The following is a 12,259-nucleotide window of genomic DNA, read 5'->3' on the forward strand; positions in this document are numbered from 1 at the left end:
GAACTACTGAAGGACTACGACATCACTATTTTGTATCATCCGGGGAAGGCGAATGTTGTAGCGGATGCTTTAAGTAGAAAAGCGGGAAGCATGGGAAGTCTAGCTCACTTGCAAGCTTCTAGACGCCCATTGGCTAGAGAAGTTTAGATTCTGGCTAATGACCTTATAAGGTTAGAAGTAAATGAGAAGGGAGGATTGTTGGCTTGTGTGGAGGCAAAATCTTCTTTTCTTGACAAGATTAAGGGAAAGTAGTTTAATGATGAAAAATTGATCCGGGTCCGAGATAAAGTGTTGCAAGGAGAGGCTAAAGAAGCGACAATCGATGAGGAAGGTGTTTTGAGGATTAAGGGAAGGGTATGTGTACCCCGCGTCGATGATTTGATCAACACTATTCTGACAGAGGCTCATAGTTCAAGGTATTCGATACATCCGGGTGCAACCAAGATGTACCGTGACCTAAAGCAACATTTTTGGTGGAGTAGAATGAAGCATGATATTGTGGATTTTATTGCCAAATGTCCAAACTGTCAACAAGTAAAGTATGAACACCAAAGGCCCGGAGGAACACTTCAGAGAATGCCCATTCCTGAATGGAAGTGGGAAAGGATTGTAATGGATTTCGTGGTTGGTCTTCCAAAGACATTGGGAAAGTTTGATTCTATTTGGGTAATTGTTGATAGGTTAACTAAGTCTGCTCACTTTATTCCGGTCAAGGTGACTTACAATGCAGAGAAGTTAGCCAAACTTTACATCTCGGAAGTGGTGCAATTGCATGGGGTTCCACTCTCCGTTATATCAGATAGAGGTACATAGTTTACTTCTATGTTTTGGAAAACATTGCATGCGGAATTGGGTACTAGGTTGGACCTTAGTACTGCGTTCCATTCTCACACCGATGGTCAGTCTGAGCGAACAATTCAAGTATTGGAGGATATGCTTCGTGCATGTGTGATAGAATTTGGTGGTCAGTGGGATAGCTTCTTACTCTTAGCAGAGTTCTCCCACAACAATAGCTATCACTCAAGCATTGATATGGCCCCATTTGAGGCACTATATGGGAGAAAATGTAGGTCTCCCATTGGGTGGTTTGATGCATTTGAAGTTAGACCTTGGGGTACTGACCTTCTGAGGGAATCGTTAGATAAAGTGAAATCTATTCAAGAGAAGCTTCTAGAGGCACAAAGTAGACAAAAGGAGTATGCAGATCGGAAGGTTAGAGACTTGAAGTTTATGGAGGGTGAACAAGTCTTGTTGAAGGTTTTACCAATGAAAGGGGTGATGCGGTTTGGTAAGCGAGGTAAACTTAGCCCAAGGTATATTGGTCCATTTGAAGTACTTAAGCGAGTAGGGGAGGTGGCTTATGAGTTAGCCTTGCCTCCAGGGCTGTCCGGAGTGCATCCGGTATTCCATGTGTCGATGTTGAAAAGATACCATGGGGATAGAAGCTACATTATCTGTTGGGATTCAGTTTTGCTTGATGAGAATTTGTCTTATGAGGAGGAACCTGTTGCCATTCTAGATAGAGAAATTCGCAAGTTGAGATCAAGGGAGATTGCATCCATCAAAGTTCAATGCAAGAATCGACCCGCTGAATAAGCCACTTGGGAGAAGGAGGCAGATATGCGAGAAAGATACCCACATCTGTTTACAGATTCAGGTACTCCTTTTCGCCCTTTGTTTTCCTTCTTGTGATCGTTCGGGGACGAACGATGGGTAAATTGGTATCTATTGTATGACCTGTTTAGTCGTTTTGAACAACAGATTTTATTTCTGGAAAAATAGGCTGAGGCGACGGACCCCACGATGGACCGTCATGGCCACGACGGACTGCCGCAGGGTCTCGTTTCAAAACACTTAGAAAATCTGAAATTGGATACTAAAAATTGACTCTCTGAACTCTGTGACGGAGCAGCAGGACGGACCGTCGCAGGCGCGATGGGCCGTCACAGGCTGCGTAAATCCCAGTCTGAGTCGGAATTCCTCAATTGTTTTAAGGGACGTTTTTGACTATTCCTGCTTTAATTATAATGTTAGTGGGTTAATGTTAATAAGTCTAATTACTTGGGGGTTAAAAGAGGTAACCTTAAGTTAATAAGTGGGTTATTATTACCATCTTTTATTCTTAATTATATACTAATTAGGGTAAAAGAAAGAGGGTTGGAATAAGAAAATTTGAAAGCACAAGAGAGGGAGAAAACGAACGAACAGGGAGAGAAGAAGAACAAAGCTTTGGGAATTTGCTTGCTTGATCACTAGTCTCCGGTGGAGGTAGGTTATGATTTCTCTTACGATATTCGTAGTAAACTCTTAATAGCGAATGATATGTATTGATAATATTGTAAACCCTGCTATATGCTTAATTGTATGCTTGCATGAATGTAATTATATAATTGTGATTATATAAGCATGATGAAGTTATTGAATCCCAAATCTTGCAAAACCCTAATCTCTTTGTTAATGATGAGGCCTTGGTATAAAAGAAGGCTTGATGAACTAAAATAATGAGATTGATGATGCCTTGGTAAGAAAGAAGGCTTGATGAATTGATAGAAGGAGATTTAGGGGATCGGGTGTCACGAACCGACACGTAGATTTAGGGGATCGGGTGTCACGAACCGACACGTAGATTTAGGGGATCGGGTGTCACGAACCGATACGTAGATTTAGGGGATCGGGTGTCACGAAACGACACGTAGATTTAGGGGATCGGGTGTCACGAACCGACACGTAGATTTAGGGAATCGGGTGTCACGAACCGACACATAGATTTAGGGGATCGGAGTGTCACGTACCGACACAAGAGGATTAGTGAATATGAGGGAGCAGAGTGTCACGTACCGACACACGAGAAATAATGACAATGAATCTTGAAAGATGTTAATATACTCAATCGAATGAACATAATTCCCAAATGAGTATGGTATTGAGGCTTGAGTCTTCATGTGTGAACTTGACGGTAATTTTTAATGATATAGTACTTGCTGTTGCTACATGTTGAGTATCATAGTTGATTTTATGATATTATTTGGTATATATTGATTTCTATTTTGAGTTGGCCGATGATATCTACTCAGTACCCATGTTTTGTACTGACCCCTACTTTTATGTTTTCTTCTTGTTTATTTGTGGAGTGCAGCAAACGTGCCGTCATCTTCGACTCAACAGTAACTCTAGCCAGTCTTCATTACTCTGGATATCAGGGTGAGCTAATGCTTCTAGCTTGGACTGGATCTTCCTCTTCATGTCTTGATGCCTTGAAGTTCCGGCATGGACTAGCTTTTATGTATTTTTAGCTTCTTAGAAACTCTTAGATTTAGTAATTTGATCATAGATGTTCTTGTGATGGTGACTTCCAGATTTTGGGAATAATAATAGTTATTGATTTTATTAATGAGTTTAAGTCTTCCGCATTACTTTCTGTTGATATTATATTGAAATGTTAAGGTTTAGATTGGTTGGTTCGCTCACATAGAAGGGTAAGTGTGGGTGCCAGTCGCGGCCCGGATTTGGGTCATGACAAGCGCAAACGACCATTGACCGTTTATGTCAAAAAAAATTATTTATTTCTCTCAAACATTCCGTAGAGGTGAGTTTTGACATATATTTTTTTCAAACCTCTCATAGAGGTGAGTTGTGGCATATATTCAACCTATAATGATTTTATCACATCTTGAACCATTCTCTTATAGAATGGTCGAGCATCACAAGTTAAATTCTCTTCAAGGAATGGACTAATCATTTATATGTACTTCATAAATTTGTATTATAAGCACATTGTCATGGCTTTAAAATTCATCATATTTCCATGACACACCTCAACATCACTTTAAAAGATTAAGTGTACCATCACTTTATCTTCTTCTCTTTCGATGGAGGATTTATAAACTTGTCAAATTATTGGGTCGACACATTCACAAGTCCAATGACCTTTCATATTATTTTAATAATAAAAATTGCATTCACATTTTGAAGGACTATTTGGAGAACCCATAATGTTCTTCCTTTAATAATTACCACAATGATGACTATTATAATTCCGTTCCTCCACACCCTTATTCATATCATTAATTATTTGTCATCTTTCAAACTAATTATTCACTGCTACCACATTCATATGATTGAATGGAGCAAGTCAACAGGCGGATTTCAAAGTTATCACATGTTGCTACCACATTCTTTTCAAGGAATGGAGCAAATTCAATATGATGAATTTCAAGACTTTTCATCAAAAAACATATTACTTTTCCTCAATCATCATTTTACCACCACTATGGTGCATTGAGACTCAAACTCAATGTCTTATCCATACAAGGCACATTAGGCCATAATTCTATGGGACTTGAATCCAATATATTATCATCACGGTGCATCAAAACTCAAATTGATGTCTTACCCTCTTGGTGCGATAGAATTTGAATCCATCGTCTTATCCTAATTTTTTTTCATTATTTGCATATGGACTTAACCTGATGTCTTACACTTTTGGTGCGATGGAACTTAAATCCACCGTCTTACCCTTCAATCAATGCCATATAAGTCAATACCAATAGAACTCAACCATGAGCCTTTAAAAGAAATAAAAGGATTATAGAAGCAAATTTAGTAAAAATAAGATTGAGAGTTTTCTCACCTCTAGTAATTATAATTATTAATAAGTTCCTCATAATTAACACTTAGAAATTCAACATGAAAATTTACTTCTCTATCCTTCAATTCTTTTCTGAAACGAAGAACTGTTAGTATAATCATAAATCAATGTATAAAATTATTAAAGTAAAACAAAACAATACGTTCTACTTTTTCATATATCACATATATACTAAAATAAATCATTAATATAAGAGGAACTTTTGAAAATATAAATGTGTAACAAGAAAAAATAATAAAACATGTTCCTGCTCACAAGTGTTTCAACTTGCGAAGTGCTACAACTCTTAGAGCATATTCGTACTGATAACGTGTTATAAAATCTAAGCTCAGAATAATATAAGTATAAAGAAAGAAGATAAGAGAAGTAGATATAGGAGAAGACTTTCTTCTTCTTCAAGTGTGTGTAAGTTTCATATGTATATCATACAGTAGTGAATGAACAGCCCTATTTATGGGTTGAGAAATCACTCCAAAAGTCACCATATTAAGTGTCATAATAAATAGATACATTATTATCAAAAAATGTTCATGAACCCAGTGAATATGGACAGTTGTTAATGTACTAACTTTATGAAATATCCACTCATTCAATGAATTTATAACAAGTTATTTAATTTCAGTTTTTATAAGTTTTAATTTATACAAAGTAATGCTCTTGAAAATAATTAACTTTTTTCGGATTAAATTAATTAAATTTAGTGGTAATGATCGAATATGAGTATATATTTTTTTGTTAAATTCAAAAGGTAAATTGAGATACCTTTTTCAAGAAGTTGGGTCAAAAATAATATTACCATCCACTTGATATTTTTTAAACAAAGGATTTAAGGTGGTGGTATGATTGAGATTTCTTTATCTTTAAGGAATGAAGGTGGTGGTATGATTGAGATTTCTTCATCTTTAATTTGAGATCTTAGATTCGAGCTTCTGTAAATGAAAAATTGGAAGTGTCACCTTTAAAAATAAACACTTCATTGCGCGAATCTCAATTTAGTCGAATTTAATACTAGAAACATATAACACCTAATAAGGTTTTTGAGAACTCTTCTTTTAACAGATTAGAGGCAGGCAGTAGCGTTTGCTACACCAAACTGCATATTCTATTGTGATTTTTTGAGTAAAAAATCATGTTATTTTCACTTTGGAAACATGTTAAATATAATCGTATTGAAATGGTCTAAAAAATTTCTACCTTAATAATTAGAGTCATATATATTCTCATGTTATCAAATCAGTTAAATTATAGACTATTCACACATGATCATTAGTTGATTCTAGTAAGACTCAAATATTCAAAATAAGTTTTAGGGTGAAATATATAAATTGGAGTCGTATTCAAATTCTTCAACCTTGATTTTTTTTTTGGCAACAAAATATGAACTATTATCATACCAACAATTAAAAAATACACCTAAGAGCGGCTATAATCTAGTTATCAACAACCTGGCACATATAAGTAAAAAAACGATTTGATTTCTTTACATAGAAAAAATAAAAGCAGAAGATAAGTTCTTAATTGAAGTTGAACACAATCTAGAGTTAGATCTTATAAATAAAAGTATATTATAAAAAAATATAATTCGTAGAATAGTCTAATATTGATCAGTTTCTATTTGTATGTCTTCGGACGAATCTTACTAAATTAATAAAGTGTAATTTATAAGAATCACATATTGTAAGTGAAATTACATTTGTAAGGGGGAAAACAAATATTTACTTTTACTAAAGTCCAATCCAATATAATTGGATAATGAATAAAAAAACAACCAAGGCAATGGACTTCAACTTCTTCACTTACTAGATGGCCGCGAGCCGTGCTAGCACGGCCCAATATGAACAAATAAAAAACATCAAATCAGTATTGCAATATTTCGTTAGAAGTAGTATGTATAGGGCAATACTTGGATTGACAAAATTCTATCTTCTGGTACCGTGCAACATTTTAACACAACACAACACAACTAAAAGAGCAACATGAACTTGTACAAAATATTAAAAAAGAACCTAGGTTCTTTACAAAGAGGGTGATTTAAGTTATCTAATACAACACATTTTTATTGTGATTTGTGTCAAGCGTGCTTGGTATCAAGGGCCATATAAGCAACTTTATTTTACTACCAGCAATATTTCTGTTGTTATGATTGTCAGGGACGATTCTGCACATTCAAATAACAAGATGTGAAAAACACAACTTTCTAAGGTCAGTATCAAATAATCATGACTCAAATTAGCCTTTAAACTAATCAAACTACGAAAATAATCTAGAAATTAACTCACACTTGCAAAATTGGGATTTACCAAGCAACGGATCAAAATATTGGGAGGGTGTCAATGAATGAACTGTCTAGCCTAGCATGATATATCTTCACAACAGATACCCTCATATTTTGGGATCCATTTCCTTTGTGGGCAAACACTTTTTTTATATCAAGGAATCTATCAATGTTTTCAAGGAAATGGAGGCAAAAAAACTTGATCAAACAATAGCACAAAATCAGTCCACAAAATATTTAAGCTCTCTATCTCAGTAATCTTCAAATCTATGCAAATTGATACATGTCAAAATAGAATTGTTCCAAACTGAATAATCACATGGGAATAAATTATATCAAATCTGCAAAGAAATTATAGGTGAACACCAACAAACTCATCATTCTCATGTACAACTTCAAAAGATCACTAAAAATAATGATGAAAATGTAAATGTGACAATTAAGTACAAATAAAAAGAGAAAATAAGAAACAATAGCTTAGAGAAGATAAACCTAATAACACTGAGAGTAGAAATCTGAAAATGTATCCATGACTATATAGTTTTCTTAATAAAAAAGATAACGAAAGAATGAACGAAAAGTATCTTACCTTCTACTCATCCTTTTGGTTGTATCATTTTCATGATAAGTGTCATAGCCTTAATTGATAAAGAGTATTGTGACTGAAAATTTGTTCGCCTCATCTTTATTCACTTTTGTTTGTATTTCTAATAAAAAATTTAAAACTTTAAGAGGTAGGTCATCTCTATCATATTGTTCGGCAAGAACTATATAAAACTCACCCTTGATAAGGAGAACTAAGCAACCAAAAGAAAATTTCTCATGCTCCTGCCATGTTAACATTTAAGATTAGTCAACAATAAACAATTAAAATTTTAAGTAATTGATTGAACACAAAATGAATTATAAGATGAAATTTAAAATTTAAAACCTTGAACTCATATGATCAATTAGATATCAAAAAGCATCTATGTGGAAAATCTCTATATGTAAATGAACTGCTAATTATGATACATCAAGAACTAAATATTAAAATAACTATAGACGGAAGATAACTCAAACAAATAATTTTTTTTCAAAGCTTCATATTCTTATCACTGGCATAAAAACACTTCTCGTCTCGCATATTCCTTTCTGTTAACTATTGAGATATATCACAATTTGTATAACTCTCTTAGAAAATATTTCTTGTTCAAACTTCAATAACAAAACCTAATCTCAAGATAGGACTAATTATTTAGCGACTAAATTCAGAATCAGAGAAGAGTTTTGCCTATTCTAGTTCATTTCCTGTTTATTTCTTTGTTTTCCAAAAACATGAACTATCACCAGTACATCTGAAAACAATGGAGTTTTGAATGATTTGTTATCTCTTTTCGCGTTATCAATCACAATGTCAATGTCAATCACCTTTCCTCCATTCTCCTTACTTGGAATTGCTTCTTTACATTTCTTCAATATTTTAACACAATCTTCGTCGCTCTAATCATGTAATATCCACTGCTTGTCTTAAAAAGTATTAACATAAAAACAAGACAAATTAAACAAAAGATAGTAAAATCAATGTAACTTTTAGCAGCACATTCAATCCGTCTCATTCTAAACAAGTTGAATCATGATCTATTTGTCAACTTGACATAACAAATTGAACATAAAATGACTCATCAAATTATCGGGTTATAACAGGTGAAATAGCAATTCAAATATTATCATGATTCATTATTTGATTACTTTTGATCTCAATTTATTTTGTCCCAGGCAAATTATGAATGGACAAGTACATTAGTTCCGGTTTATACCTTTAGCAAATTGCATGAGCGGAAGGAACAGACTTAAACATATCTCCACCAATATATTTCAAGTTGCTGCCCCCTTCCAAGCCTTCGACCACATGAGGCAGGTCGAAAACAGAGCATATTTCAACTCTGGAAATGCATTAGAAATGGTTTTAGCCACATTTCCAGTGTCGTCTACCAACGTTTTCAATCCTTCAAAAACTCTGTTACCATTTATTATGAACACACTAATGATCGATCGGACATCACTACCCATGGCTTCGTGGTACAACTTGTGTGCCATGGTATAACTTGTTCACTTGCACTCAATTATTCTCAATACATTCAATCTTTTGCAACTAAAACTTAACAATAGTCACTTTTTATATACACTCTAAAAGAGAACACTGGTTTATCTCCTAAATAAACAGATATTTTAAGTTCACATTTTGAACATCAATTCAGACACAAAAGAAGAAAGCAGTTTGTTTTGGTTTCAAACATCACAATAAACAGTGGTTTCTTGTATAATATTGATAGGTCATGATACTGAAAATGATAGATTTTTATGTAAAATCAAACTACAAAATTTCCTGGCTATTTAGAAAGCATTTCAACAGAACAGAATTAGTGTACATAATTTACATTTAATCATCTCCATATCCAGCGATGCAGGAGTGTTAAATTAATTTTGACGTATATGATCAGAATGTTGACGTGTATAGTGTGGAACCACTAAAAGTTATTTATACAAACTCTTCAATTCTTTTGTGTTGAGGATCTTTGGTATTGGTAAAAGAAATGACCTCATCTCTTTTCTTCTGACTTGATCCTAGACCAAGGTACTAAACCCATTGTAAAGTACTCTTTCAATTTGATATGTTGAGTTTATGTAATTCGTGTGAATCATGATTTGTGTTGGGTTGTTGAACATTTTCCCAACTCATTCATGCTTTGTATGATCTCATTTGAGTGCTCAAGATCAATACAGTATTTTGTTTTCACTCTTATAAATTAAAATGAAAAGAAATTGCCTTCCTGAAATGTGAACCTCTTTTGTACTACAACTTCGTGAAAATGCTTGTGCAACTTATAAAGATTGATACCGTAGATCAAGACTTTCACCAAACACTTTATTTGCATATTGAATTCCTTCCTCTACTTCGTCTTAAAACATGAAACAGATCATAACTTAAACTACTGAAAAAATGAAAGTGACCGAAACTATCACCACAAAAATCTCCTTAGCTGCACTATGTGCATACAAAATCAAAAGTCATCTATGGATTTAGTTTTATTTTCAAACATGCAAGAGGAAATTCGATACAATTGTTTATATGCACATCTAAGAATTTTAAAAAGATGAAAATAGTTATCATTGTAGGTCCATTTCACAGAAGTGTATAGATTTGAGAAAAGAAAAATTTGGAAAAAAGAAGAAAAACTTACGGGTAATTCAAAAAATAACACCAAAGACCAATTGGAGCTGAACCAGAGAAATCAAAAATGATGATAAGGATTGAGAACGAGCAGCAACGAAGGCCTGAAAAGGAGAAGGAAAAGAGCAAGCAAGCCAGAATGCTGGATTCTAGAATGTCAGTGAAGAATGAAGAAGAACTGCAATACATAGCAGAGCAGAATAGGGTCATTTTTAGAAATAGCCCCAAATAATCAAGAAAATTACAAATTTGCCAGCGTTCGTCCTTTTCAAACTGCCATTTCTAAATAAGGGAGATGTATGCATAATTATGTCATATTTTATGGAGTTCTTTTATCTCAAATTCAAGTAAAATTAGTGTTAAATGGGCTAAATTATGTTTATGATGCATGTATCTCTCTCTATCTATCTATCTATAAATATATATATATGATTATTTTTCTGAAAAATTATATAATTACATAAAATGTCCATACTTTGTTTATTAATCCAATTTATAATCTTGAAAAGTTACCTACTATTTTATTATTTTATAATTATGTGTCAGATTTGGAGTTAGATATATTGGCAAACATTACTCCTTCAAAATACACTAAAATATTGTGCTTATTTACCTATTCAGCTAAGCACACTCCTAAGTTACACTTTTAACTATAAATCAACATGTTCTCTCTCCTCCTCCCTTCCCTTGTTCATGACTTCAATCTTACTCATGCTTCTCTCTTTCATGTTCTTCTTCAAATACTTACCACCATTTAAATGAAATTGAGCACTACACATCTAAATTTAGAGATTAGTAATTGATTTCATCTATTATTTACGTTATGTGTTTAATTTTTTTTTTATAGTTTTCAGTACACATTTTCTTCCGATTTTGAATAATTATTGTAATTTTTTTTGAAAGTTCATTGATTAAAAGTTTTGTTAAATTTGATGGCTAAACAATCTTTAACCAAGAGGATTGCTAATAGAAATACAACACAAATCAAGAAGCTAAGCTATGCAAAATAAGTCTTTTATTTGAATTTCACTCAAGAACATTGTGTTATTATTCATTAAAACGCATACATACTTCATGAGTCTGTAATATATCCAACATGTATATGATATATATCTGACATGTATTTATTAATATTTGATCAGTTTTGTACATATATGTGATACACACGACATATATATGAAATTTGATAGGCATAATACATATACATGTGCCCTTTAACTTGACTTCAAATTATATATATGCTCTTCAACTTTGAATATGCACAAATAGACACTTAAACTTGTATAAAGTTGAACAAATAGACACACGTGTCATCCAACATGTCATTTTTTGTCCTACGTGGTGTCCTACTTGTATTGTGTCATGTAGGACTCATGTGTTTGTTTATTTAAAAGTTGTATAGTTAAAGTGCCTATTTATGCATTATACCTATTTGATATACTGACAACGCATACACTATGTATCTGATACATACTTCACTAAGTTGTTCTAATACATTTGTCACGGCCCAAAAATGGACGTGATGATACTCGTCTTATCCCACCAAGACAAGTCAGCCTAAAATTCACCCTTTACTAAAAATTGTGAAAATTTATAATCAAGTTGAAAATACCCCAAAACCTGATTTTCACGTGCAAAAGCATATAATGTGTTAAAAAAACAAAGAAAATACAAGATCTCAAATGATATTATTTCTACAATAGAATAAAATCATAAATAAGGAGAAAGAAGGTATGCTGAGATCTCAACAAGGCTAGTCCCAAGGATAATTTTCCGTTGCCAAATATTCATATTTTGATTGACTACTATGCCAAACATGAGATGCAGTCATTTGTGGACTTTTACGCAGGTTATCATCAAATTTTGATGGATGAAGAACACGCAGAAAAAATGATTTTCATTACACATTGGGGTGTAAATCACTACAGGGCGATGTCGTTCGGCCTCAAGAACGCTGGTGCAACCTACATGAGAGCCATGCCGTCTATTTTCCACGACATGATTTATAAGGAGATTGAAGTGTACGTGGATGACATCATAATCAAATCCCGTGAGAGTTCAGATCACTTGACATATTTTAGAAAATTCTTTGAACGTTTGCGTCGTTAAAACTTGAAGTTGA

General features: G+C 33.4%; 1 long non-coding RNA gene across 1 annotated transcript; it reads right to left on the reverse strand.

Annotated features, from left to right (window-relative positions):
- Positions 1–6,491: 6,491 nt before the first annotated feature.
- LOC101266395 (uncharacterized) lies at positions 6,492–10,471 on the reverse strand. The gene is made up of 4 exons (XR_182525.5): positions 10,148–10,471; positions 7,706–7,751; positions 7,513–7,630; positions 6,492–6,806 (listed from the first exon to the last, which is right to left on the reverse strand). It is a non-coding gene; the product is annotated as an uncharacterized lncRNA (long non-coding RNA).
- Between the last annotated feature and the right edge of the window lie 1,788 nt (positions 10,472–12,259).

This window comes from Solanum lycopersicum, chromosome 3 (genome assembly GCF_036512215.1).
Source record: "Solanum lycopersicum chromosome 3, SLM_r2.1".
NCBI classification, from domain to species: domain Eukaryota; kingdom Viridiplantae; phylum Streptophyta; class Magnoliopsida; order Solanales; family Solanaceae; genus Solanum; species Solanum lycopersicum.